This window comes from Trichomycterus rosablanca, unplaced genomic scaffold, assembly GCF_030014385.1.
Source record: "Trichomycterus rosablanca isolate fTriRos1 unplaced genomic scaffold, fTriRos1.hap1 scaffold_209, whole genome shotgun sequence".
NCBI classification, from domain to species: Eukaryota; Metazoa; Chordata; class Actinopteri; order Siluriformes; family Trichomycteridae; genus Trichomycterus; species Trichomycterus rosablanca.
In genome coordinates, this window is record NW_026947037.1 from 56,707 (window position 1) to 68,702 (window position 11,996).

Genomic DNA, 11,996 nt, shown 5'->3' on the forward strand with positions numbered 1-11,996 from the left:
AACACACTGGGAGAGCCTTTCCCTCCCAAACTGCAGGTTAAAGTTCACAACTTCCTCTCACCACTAGGAGTCGCTATCAGGCATTCTCAGGGTGGTGTGGCAGTAAGCGAGAGACGCTGTAAACAAGCTGCTTCTTATAGACGTCCGTCGTTCAGCCTTTCTCTCTGCTGTGTGTCGTCTTTTACTTTCTCTGTTCTACACGCAGCTTTTCAAATAAAAGATCCTGAAACAAAGACAAAACACACAGAGAACCACACACACCGCTCAGCTGCTGCTGCTGATCCTCTTTCACCTGCATTTAGTACAAAACACCACAACAAATCATCTGTACTCCACCTTTTCTTCACCAGCAGCACTGTGATTAACAGACTGACAGCGGGACCTAGTAGGAGTATTGGTAGCTCTTATTACATTTAATAATAACACTTTAAATCCTAAAATCTCTGAATTTCACTTCTACTCTTTTCTGTTCTTTCCTGTCCTGTTTTCTTCTCCTCTCCAATCTTTTTTATTAATCATTTGGTTTTATTTTCTTATGATCTTATCATTTATGAATAGAATTTCAGGTTACATGAAGAACTATTTTGAATTATTACCCACCCAGTTCTTTACATCTATCTTCTATTGTCACTCCAGCTCAATCCTACATACAAATACATGGACCGTGAGTTTAGTCCCATTTAACAACCGTGGACACATTTGCTGACATCGGAATCAAAAACCAAACTCTCATCACACAGAGAACTCGGATGGAATTTACAGTTTAACAAATACATTTATTCATCAATAAAGAAACACTTGTCTCTTGACCCCTCAGTTGGTCTTGGTCAATTGGTCACCTCCATGATAAGAAAACACCTGAACTACCACAATAGTATTTATTCATTTTTAAATGTAAGTTTAAAACATGTCAGTTCAGTCTGTATTAGGATTTATATGAACTGGGTTTTATGCACTAGAAGATGGTGGGATAATTAAACGTAAATATGAGTATTTCTTTTAACAGAGGAGTTTAGCTACCACTAATTTGGTCTATAGATAAACACAAAGAACAAAGACTCATGATGATAGAACAATGCAACACTGTTCAGTCCACAGCCCTCCATTCACACCTTCTCATGTACATTCTGGTTGAGGACGGTTCATTATTTGCTAAGTGGAAATCATCTAAACACTAGAATTTTGGAGTGTAGACCTAGAAGTGTTAAAGTAAGAGGCTATTCATTTATGAAAACTTAGAAAACACCATAAAGACCAGGGTAAAATTCTTCCACTTGAAAGTAAAAGTTGTTCTGTGTTTATTAAAGTCGATTAAACTTGAATAAAGAACAAAAACAGATTCAGATCTGAGGTTGGTACATTACACCACATTACATTTGATGAATAATGATCATATTCACACCATCATGTACATTTGATAATTGAAGTAGAACAGTTCTAGTGTATATTAGTAGAAAAAGAAAGCACATATAGCTTTTTCTGTACATGCAGTAGTGGAGTATCATTTTATTTTCTCCTCTGAGAAAACGTAATTCTGTGTGACCGTACTGGTGTCTATTAAAAATGCTGCTTCCAGTAAAACTTCATCCACAGCAGCAATATGGGTCATCCTCTAATGTGAATGCACTGGTGTGGTGTACCTAAAGGATATTCCTTTCACTAAAGTTCTTTTCAGACAGTGAACGGTGATACGACCCCTCTCCTGTGTGAATGCGCTGGTGTTGTTGGAGAACATAATGTGCAATAAAATACTTCCCACACTCTTAACAGTGATGTAGTTTATCTATGTGAATACGCTGATGCCGTTTGAGACTATTTTCATGAGCAAAACTCTTTCCACACACTGAGCAGTAATACGGCTTCTCTCCTGTGTGAACACGCTGGTGTACTTTAAGGGCATTACTTTGAGTAAAACTCTTTCCACACTCTGAGCAGTGATATGGTTTCTCTCCTGTGTGAATACGCTGGTGTTGTTGGAGTTTACTCCGTTGAGTAAAACTTTTTCCACACTCTGAGCAGTGATACGGCTTCTCTCCTGTGTGAACATGCTGGTGTACTTTAAGAGCATCACTGTAAGCAAAACTCTTTTCACACTCTAAGCAGTGATACGGTTTCTCTCCTGTGTGAATACGCTGGTGATTTTGAAGGTGACCCTGTTGAGCAAAACTGTTTCCACACTCTGAGCAGTAATATGGTTTCTCTTCTGTGTGAACACGTTGGTGTACTTTAAGAGCATTACTGTAAGCAAAACTCTTCCCACACTCTGAACACTGATACGGTTTCTCTCCTGTATGAATGCGCTGGTGTTGTTTGAGATTACTCTGCATAGTTAAACTCTTCCCACACTCTGAGCAGTGATGAAAGTTCTTCATGTTTATGCTTTGTTTATGCTTTTGACTGTAGAAACTGTTTCCTTGGAAAGCAACAGAAACAAAGAAACAAGTCAATTAATTATCATTACTATTAGCATTAGCCATTAGCATTATTACTACATTAATACCACAATAATATTAAACTCTTCACCTAGTAATAAAAACATTAAATTCACTTCACGTCTAAGTGAGAATCTGAATTCAAAGAACATCAGGATAAAATACTTATAAATACTGCAGATATTAATAAGTAAATAACTATAAATAACTTGATATAAATAAAGATATAAGAGATCTGACTTTCTCAACATCAGTCCTGCACCAAGCAAATCTAATCCAGTTCATGACAGGACTAATAATTAGCTCACAAGTGTAAATCTTTGGTGTGCTGGGAGTAAAAAAGGCTTCATAAATCACCACAATTATGAGCATAAAGCTATTTTAAACAGTCTGAATGTATTAACCTAATAATATTACATAACATAATAAAATAAAAAGAACAACAAATGCAAAATAAATGTAAAAGAAACAAACAAGAAAACCATTTACCTTCCTGTTAGAATCCTGGCAGCCACTTTAACAAAGCTGGTGTCTCCAGCAGGTCGATTCTAATGAAGAACGTGCAGAAGATCCTTCTTACCAAGTGACTCAGCTACAAGTCTAGAGTTTAGTCCTTAAATAGAGCTGAGGACAAAGACCCAAGACCAGTTCAAAACTCTGCATTGGTCAATCATCAGCCAACCATTCACACCTTCTTGTGTGAAGTACTAGCTCATTATCTATGGAACATGTGCAAATGAACTAGATGGAGCCACAAAGCATGATGGGTGAAGTAAATCTACAGCTATTTATCTCAGCAGAGAAGTTATTTACATTTAATCCTAAACACAAACAAGGAATTGAAAGGCTATTCTGTAAAGTGAAATGACATGAACTTAGATAAAGCTTTTATGATAAGAATCTAAGTCATGTAAAATGCTGTATGTATATTTGTGTGAATTAGTTTCTACTGTATATGAGGAACAATAAGAAAACTAGAAGAGGAAACACCCACCTATAGATTTATCTGTATTTATGGTGTAGAAATATTTACTGTGCACTTGTGTGTCTGTGAACTGTTTGATTTACTACTGCGGTCAAGCCTCCACTTCAAAATGCTCAGTCAAATCAGCCTCCACATTGTTTGTGAAGATGTGCGTATACTAAACATTATGGTAAAAGTGTCTGGTGGAACTAGGATAGAATTTCAGGGTTTAAAATAAATGGTTTGGTAATAATTGGACATTATGATTTTAAAGTCAACTAAAATACAATCTAAGCTCATTCCTGTTTTAATTTAGATTGTTATTAAATGGAATAATCTTGATGACATGAATTGTTATTGTTACTAAAAGTAATCTAGTCTAATTTTAAGAAATTGTTCTATATTTGTTGTTCTCTCTCATAATTTAGCTAATTTTTAATGAACTGTCTTATGCTGCTCTCTTTGTTTTTATCTTAATTATTCTTGATGTTGATGTACTATTTTGATTTTGTACTATGATTTGTATGGTGTATGTACGTATTTGTTTTGATTATTTGTCTTATGTAAAGCGTCTTTGAGTATCTTGAAAAGCGCTATATAAATAAAATGTATTATTATTATTATTATTAAAAGGAGTTCTCTTGTTTCCACAGAACAATTACACTTCATAATAATAGTACATCACCTGTAGTTTACACTCAGTTAATATCAAGTCATTCTGATGTATCATTTCTAAATACATTCTAGAAATGTGACAATATAAAAGGCCTTTATTATGAAGTTTAAGGGTACCAAAAAAATAGGGTTTAAATGTGCATGAAACTTTTAGCATAGACCATGTGATCTGTACCGTAAAACAGGGTTTAAATCAGGGGTGGGCAATAAAATTTTCCAAGGGGCCACATAAGAAACTGGGATTATTGTGGAGGGCCAGACCAATAAGGTGAACTTAATTCTGCTCAATATTAATTTTGTCTCTTTATTTACATTTTCAGCATATATCTTTATCCAAAGTGATTTACAATACAGTTACAGTATACAGTCTGAGCAATTGAGGGTTATGGGCCTTGCTCAAGGGTCCAACAGCAGCAACCTGGCTGTGGTGGGGCTTGAACCAGCGACCTTCTAATTACTAGTCCAGTACCTTAAGCACTAGGCTACGACTGCTCACTATTTATGAAAAGCAGTAGATTGTACAGTTCTTATAAGCTGTTAATGTTTAGATGTTACAATCAGAAAATTAGAAGTAGGCAGAGTAAAAACATCAACATTATTTCACTATTTAAACAAACTAATGCAAAAAAACAGAAGTGATCAAAATGTGCAGGTTTTTAAACTTTACACTATTTTGTTTTGAGTCTAATCACCTCATTTGCTTTTCAGTCCTCTGTTACTGTTGAATATTCTTTTTAAAATCACAAAGCTGGTCCTGACTGCTTCAGTTCTGGATGTGTTAAACTTTATAAAAAGTCCTTGTTGCTTTTGCAGTTTAGTTAGAGAAGCTTCAGGTGTGACGCTCCACATCGTTCATGTTCTTATATTTCTGTTTAGTATCGTAACAGCGATTTAGAGCCTAAATTCTGATCCTTAACCAGCGTTACACCTGACTTCAGTTAATAAATACTTCAGAAGTTCATGTCTTGTTAAAAACTTCTTCTGTTCACATTACGGTGAAGCTGGAAACACTCACACACACGTAAATCAAAGCTTACGGTAATTTAAAGATATAGTGCTCCCATCAAAATCAATCCTGTTGTAATGCATGTTTGATGTACGTTTATTTACATCTAATTTTTAATTGCAACGAACCTCATGCGGGCCGGTTGGGGATGGCTCGCGGGCCGGATGTAAAATGACGATTATAAAATGACTAATGAGGATTTGCGCTCACATAGCTATGAACAAGGTCTGCTAGTTTTAGCATGTGAAGGGCGGGTTTAGACAGATTTTGAGGTGGATATTTGTGCTGGACTTGGCATCCCTGGGTAGAGCTGAATTGTTTGGCGTTGGTTCCAGTCACTGCTGGAGTTAAACAGACCGAGTACAAGTACAGTCTGTGTTCCTGTAGTTATGAACTGCTCTCATTCTCAGCAGTTTGAACAGGATTTGAACGGAAGGTAAAGCTCTTATTTTCAGGTTTTGTTTCCTTCTCTTTATTAATCTTTATGTTTCCTCAGTGAGCTCGTATCACTGCTCAGAATGTAGAAAGTGCTTCAGTAAATCCAACAGTTCACATATTTCTACACCATAAATACAGATAAATCTATAGGTGGGTGTTTCCTCTTCTAGTTTTCTTATTGTTCCTCATATACAGTAGAAACTAATTCACACAAATATACATACAGCATTTTACATGACTTAGATTCTTATCATAAAAGCTTTATCTAAGTTCATGTCATTTCACTTTACAGAATAGCCTTTCAATTCCTTGTTTGTGTTTAGGATTAAATGTAAATAACTTCTCTGCTGAGATAAATAGGTGTAGTTTGACTTCACCCATCATGCTTTGTGGCTCCATCTAGTTCATTTGCACACGTTCCATAGATAATGAGCTAGTACTTCACACAAGAAGGTGTGAATAGTTGGCTGATGATTGACCAATGCAGAGTTTTGAACTGGTCTTGGGTCTTTGTCCTCAGCTCTATTTAAGGACTAAACTCTAGACCTGTAGCTGAGTCACTTGGTAAGAAGGATCTTCTGCACGTTCTTCATTAGAAACGACCTGCTGGAGACACCAGCTTTGTTAAAGTGGCTGCCAGGATTCTAACAGGAAGGTAAAGGGTTTTCTTGTTTGTTTCTTTTACGTTTATGTTGCATTTGTTGTTCTTTTTATTTTATGTTATTTAATATTATCAGGTTAATATATTCAGACTGTTTAAAATAGCTTTATGCTCATAATTGTGGTGTTTTATGAAGCCTTTTTTACTCCCAGCACACCAAAGATTTACACTTGTGAGCTAATTATTAGTCCTGTCATGAACTGGATTAGATTTGCTTGGTGCAGGACTGATGTTGAGAAAGTCAGATCTCTTATATCTTTATTTATATCAAGTTATTTATAGTTATTTCATTATTAATATCTGCAGTATTTATAAGTATTTCATCCTGATGTTCTTTGAATTCAGATTCTCACTAAGACATGAAGTGAATTTAATGTTTTTATTACTTATTGTTATGATGATTATTGGCTAATGCTGATAGTAATGCTAATGAATTGACTTCTTACTTTGTTTCTGTTGCTTTCCAAGGAAACAGTTTCTACAGTCTTATCAAAGCATAAACATGAAGAACTTTCATCACTGCTCAGAGTCTGGGAAGAGTTTTATTAAGCAGAGTAATCTCAAAGAACACCAGCGCATTCACACAGGAGAGAAGCCATATCACTGCTCAGAGTGTGGGAAGAGTTTTACAGTGCAGAGTCATCTCAAACAACACCAGCACATTCACACAGGAGAGAAGCCATTTCAGTGTTCAGAGTGTGAAAAGAGTTTTACTCAAAGCAGTAACCTTAAAGTACACCAGCGTGTTCACACAGGAGAGAAGCCGTATCACTGCTCAGAGTGTGGAAAAAGTTTTAGTCAACGATGTACATTCCAACAACACCAGCGAATTCACACAGGAGAGAAACCGTATCACTGCTCAGAGTGTGGAAAGAGTTTTATTCGAAGTAGTGACCTTAAAGTACACCAGCGTGTTCATACTGGAGAGAAGCCGTATCACTGCTCAGAGTGTGGAAAGAGTTTTATTCGAAGTAGTGACCTTAAAGTACACCAGCGTGTTCATACTGGAGAGAAACCATATCACTGCTCTGAGTGTGGAAAGAGTTTTGCTCAACAGGGTACCCTTCAAAAACACCAGCGTGTTCACACAGGAGAGAAACCATATTACTGCTCAGAGTGTGGAAAGAGTTTTGCTCAACATGTTAACCTAAAAAAACACCAGCGTATTCACACAGGAGAGAAACCATATCACTGCTCTGAGTGTGGAAAGAGTTTTGCTCAACAGGGTACCCTTCAAAACCACCAGTGTATTCACACAGGAGAGGAACTGTATCACTGCACCGAGTGTGGAAAGAGTTTTACTCAAAGTAGTGACCTTAAAGTACACCAGCGTATTCACTGTGAGATGTGAGATTCTTTTTTTATCATGGATCAACTATGTAACTTTACTGCAGCTTGTATTTAAATGAAAGGTTTACATTGCTGTCTTCAGGATTTCCTCTTTAGTGATATTTAATGTTAATAGCTGTTCTGATCTAAAAGATGCTGCTGCATTTGACCTTTAAAACTGAGAAGTGATTTGTGAGATCATTAAAATAAGTGAAATGTTTATTTTGTACTTTGGTTTTATATTATTTGTGCAAACATTTGTTTTATGCAAATTTAAACCTGTAATAAAAGATGAACATTTTAAAGGTGTCTTTATTTGCTTTAACTAAGCTAAAGTTTAGTTTAGGAACAAAAATGACAGTTTGTGTAGCAGGGCTGGACACGCCTCACTATTGAAGTGGAAGACACTCCTGCAAGAATGAAAATAGTAAGTAAGTACAATGTTTTTATAAAGCTATAAACCTACTTCCACTGACCAAAGTACACAACATTCATATGAATGAACAAAACACAGATCTCAAATAACACGAACCTGAAGGTCTGAACTTACATTGTAGAAAAGAAAAACAAGCCAGTAGCAGCAGTGTGCACATTAAACCATTTACAGAAGGGTCATTAAGTTTGGCAAATTGAAATAATGGCATGTTTCTGACTAGAATGAGAGGGGCAGTAAAAAGATCTCACCCTGTCAGAGACAACGTTTGAAGCCCAGGTCAATAGGACCTGCTAGTTAGAGAAGGCTCACTTGTTTGTTTAAGTCCAAAATGGGCGTGGCTCGTTATTATCGTATTAGCACCACGCTCAAACCAACTGAGCTAACCGGTCCAAGGGCAGGGCTTATACCCATATACCCGATTCTACACTGACAGCCCTTCAGTTATGGAGCTGCCACACAGAAACGATGGAGAGCTTTACTGTTGTTGAGCAGAACAGATCTTCGTGTGAGATGACCGAGGTTCATGTATTTTTCTTTTAAGAATAAATAAAAGCTGATGCTTTTAACCTCATACTTTCCTAATATTTTTATTCTACACGGTCTACATTGCAAGAATTCACTAAATTACACAGCAGTTCTCTTTTTTTTTTTTTATTTACTTAGTTTTTCCATTAACAAAATTGATTGTAAGCATTTATGAAGGTCATGCCACGTTCATTAGGTGAAATGAAGCCAGAATTAAAGATGGCAGAAGAACAGAGTGATATTCTTACTTTCAGTGATTAAATTACTCAGGTTAGAAGGTCCTGACACACAGCACATGCTCACCTGACTCTCTCAACCATGCTACCTTTAATCTTTAAAGAGGGTGTGGCCGATACAGAGATCGAATCCGCAACCTTGGCGTTATTAGCACCACGCTCTAACCAACTGAGCTAACCGGCCAGTTATTCACTTCCAACTCACTACAGAACAATCCAAGCCAAATCCACTCAGATTCATTTATTTTCCCCCTTTTTTATGCTGCACATCAGCTCACAAACTTTGATCGCTCGCTACTTGTTGACGTGCATTTTTGGACGTGGTATCATTATAGAGTTTGCATGTTCTCCCCGTGTCCGTGTGGGTTTACTTTGGGTGCTCCAGTTTCCTCCCACAGTCCAAAGACATGCAAGTGAGGTGAATTGGAGACACTAAATTGTCCATGACTGTGCTTGATATAAACTTGTGTAATTATACTGTTTATTGGCATAAAGTAAACGTTAGCAAGTCATGTGACTTGTGTCTACCATCCAGTGAAAGAGCTGTGGCGCAATCGGTTAGCGTGTCCGGCTGTTAACCGAAAGGTTGGTGGTTCGAGCCCACCCAGGGACGAGTATCTTTTATTGCACAACCTGCCTGTTGATCACACGGATATGAGACACAACAACAATGTGTAGTCCCTCAGAATAGTGAAAATAAGTAACTGAAAAACATCCAGTTAACAACAGTCCTACAAGTACAAATATCCACCTGATAAGTCACCGGAGACAGTGGAAGAACGTTCTTTTGGTTTCAGTAGATGTTAAATGAAGATACTCGCCCAACGTGGGGCTTCGAACCCACTACCCTGAGATTAAGAGTCTCATGCTCTACCGACTGAGCTAGCCGGGCTTAAGCAGCAGGTCAGAAGTCAGACCATCAGAGAGATGTAGGTTTAATTCACTAACATCACGACCAGATTAAGAACTAATTCACAGTTTACAAACAAACACAATTCAGAATAAGTAACAGAAACAGACACAGACTTACTGTCACTTTTAATCTACTACACAATTACTGAACCCGCTCCATTATGCTTTAACCCTCAGTGTATATTATCTGGAAACAGATGCTCTTCATATAGAAATATGCTTTACATTTGCTTGATGGTAATAACTCTTAGTGAAGTCTTAATGAACAATTAAAACATCAAGTCAGGTTGTTTTTAGTTCAATTGGGAAAACATTAACAGTAGCTCCTAAAAGTAACTTCCTACAATCCAGAATCTACACATACAAATCCTACATTCATTCCACAAAGTTCACAAACATGATTTAATGAGTGAAAACTTGATGTTTGGAGCCCCTCTGGTGTGTAGGCTGGTACTGTGTATCAGCACTACTTACTGTGTGCAGGACCTGAGTCGTATCTGCTCCAGTCACTGGTTGGCGGCATTAAGCTCAGTCAAGAACTTTAAGAAATATATAGTTTAGATAGTTCACACATACAGTCCCCTCCAAAAGTATTGGAACAGTGAGGCCAATCCCTTTATTTTTGCTGTAGACTGAAAACATTTGGGTTTGACATGAAAAGATGAATATGAGACAAAAGATCAACATTTCAGCTTTTATTTCCAGGTATTTACATCTGGATCTGATACACACTTCAGAAGATAGCACCTTTTATCTGAACCCACCCATTTTTCTTGTGAGCAAAAGTATTGGAACAGATCAACTTAAAACAGATTAAAGTGAATAAGACTTAATATTTAGTTGCAAATCCTTTGCTTGCAATAACTGCATCAAGCCTGTGACCCGTTGACATCACTAAACTTTTGCATTCTTCTTTTGTGATGTTTTTCCAGGCTTTCACTGCAGCCTCTTTCAGTTGGTGTTTGTTTTGGGGGTTACTCCCTTCAGTCTCCTCTTTAGCAGGTAAAATGCAGCTCTATAGGGTTTAAGTCTGGAGATTGACTAGGCCAGTCCAAAACCTTCCACTTCTTGCCCCTGATGAACTTTTTTGTAGTTTTGGCAGTGTGTTTTGAGTCATTATCTTGCTGCATGATGAAGGATCTCCAGTTTGGTGTCATCTTTCTTTAAATTAACAGACAAAATGTTTCTGTAGACTTCTGAGTTCATTGTACTGCTGCCATCATGCGTGACATCATCAATGAAGATTAATGAGCCCGTCCCAGAAGAAGCCATGCAAGCCCAAGCCATGACATTACCTCCACTGTGTTTCAAAAATGAGCTTGTATGTTTGGGATCATGAGCAGATCCTTTCTTTCTCCAAACTTTAGCATTTCCATCACATTGGTAAAGGTTCATCTTTGTCTCATCAGTCCATAAAACTTTGTCCCAGAATTTCTGAGACTTGTCTCTGTACTTCTTGGCAAATTCCAGCCTGGCCTTCCTATTCTTCTTGCTCATTAGTGGTTTGCATCTTCTGGTGAAGCCTCTGTACTTTTGTTCATGAAGTCTTCTGCGAACAGTTCATGAAGTCTTCACTCCTGCCCTCTGGAGGTTGTTGCTGATGTCACTAACAGTTGTTTTAGGGTCTTTCTTTACAGCACGCACAATGTTTCTGTCATCAACTACTGTTGTTTTCCTGGGTCTACCTGTTTGACATTTGTTACTTAGTACACCAGTGACGACGTTCTTCTTCAGGACATTTCAAACGGTTGTACTGGCTATGGCCAATATTTGTGCAATGGCTCTGATTGATTTTCCATCTTCTCTCAACTTTACAATTGCTTGTTTTTCACCCACAAACAGCTCTCTGGTTTTCATGTTGGTTACTCCTCTAACTATAAATGCACAGTCTGCACAGGCAAAACCCAAATCTGAAACTAAGCGTAGACATTCAGCGCTATTTATTGTTTAAATAATCAATGTAACAGGACACACCTGGGCAACAAAACACAGCTGACAGTCACATGTTACAATAATTTTGCTCACAAAAAAAATGGGTGGGTTCAGACAAAAGGTGCTATCTTCTGAAGTGTGTATCAGATCATAAAAGCTGAAATGTTGATATTTTGTCTCATATTTATCTTTTAATTTCAAACCCAAATGTTTTCAGTCTACAGCAAAAATAAAGGGATTGGCCTCACTGTTCCAATACTTTTGGAGGGGAGTGTACGTATACTAGGCTTGATCTAATAAGACCTCCTAGAACCAAGCAAACTGTACAGTTACAGCAAAGAGCTCAGGTTGAGAAGAAAGGAAAAGTCAAGCAGAGGACCTTCTGTGCAGGAGAAAATGTTCTTGCTAGGAACTATAGCAGAGGTTCAAAATGGGTTCCAGCCATTGTCG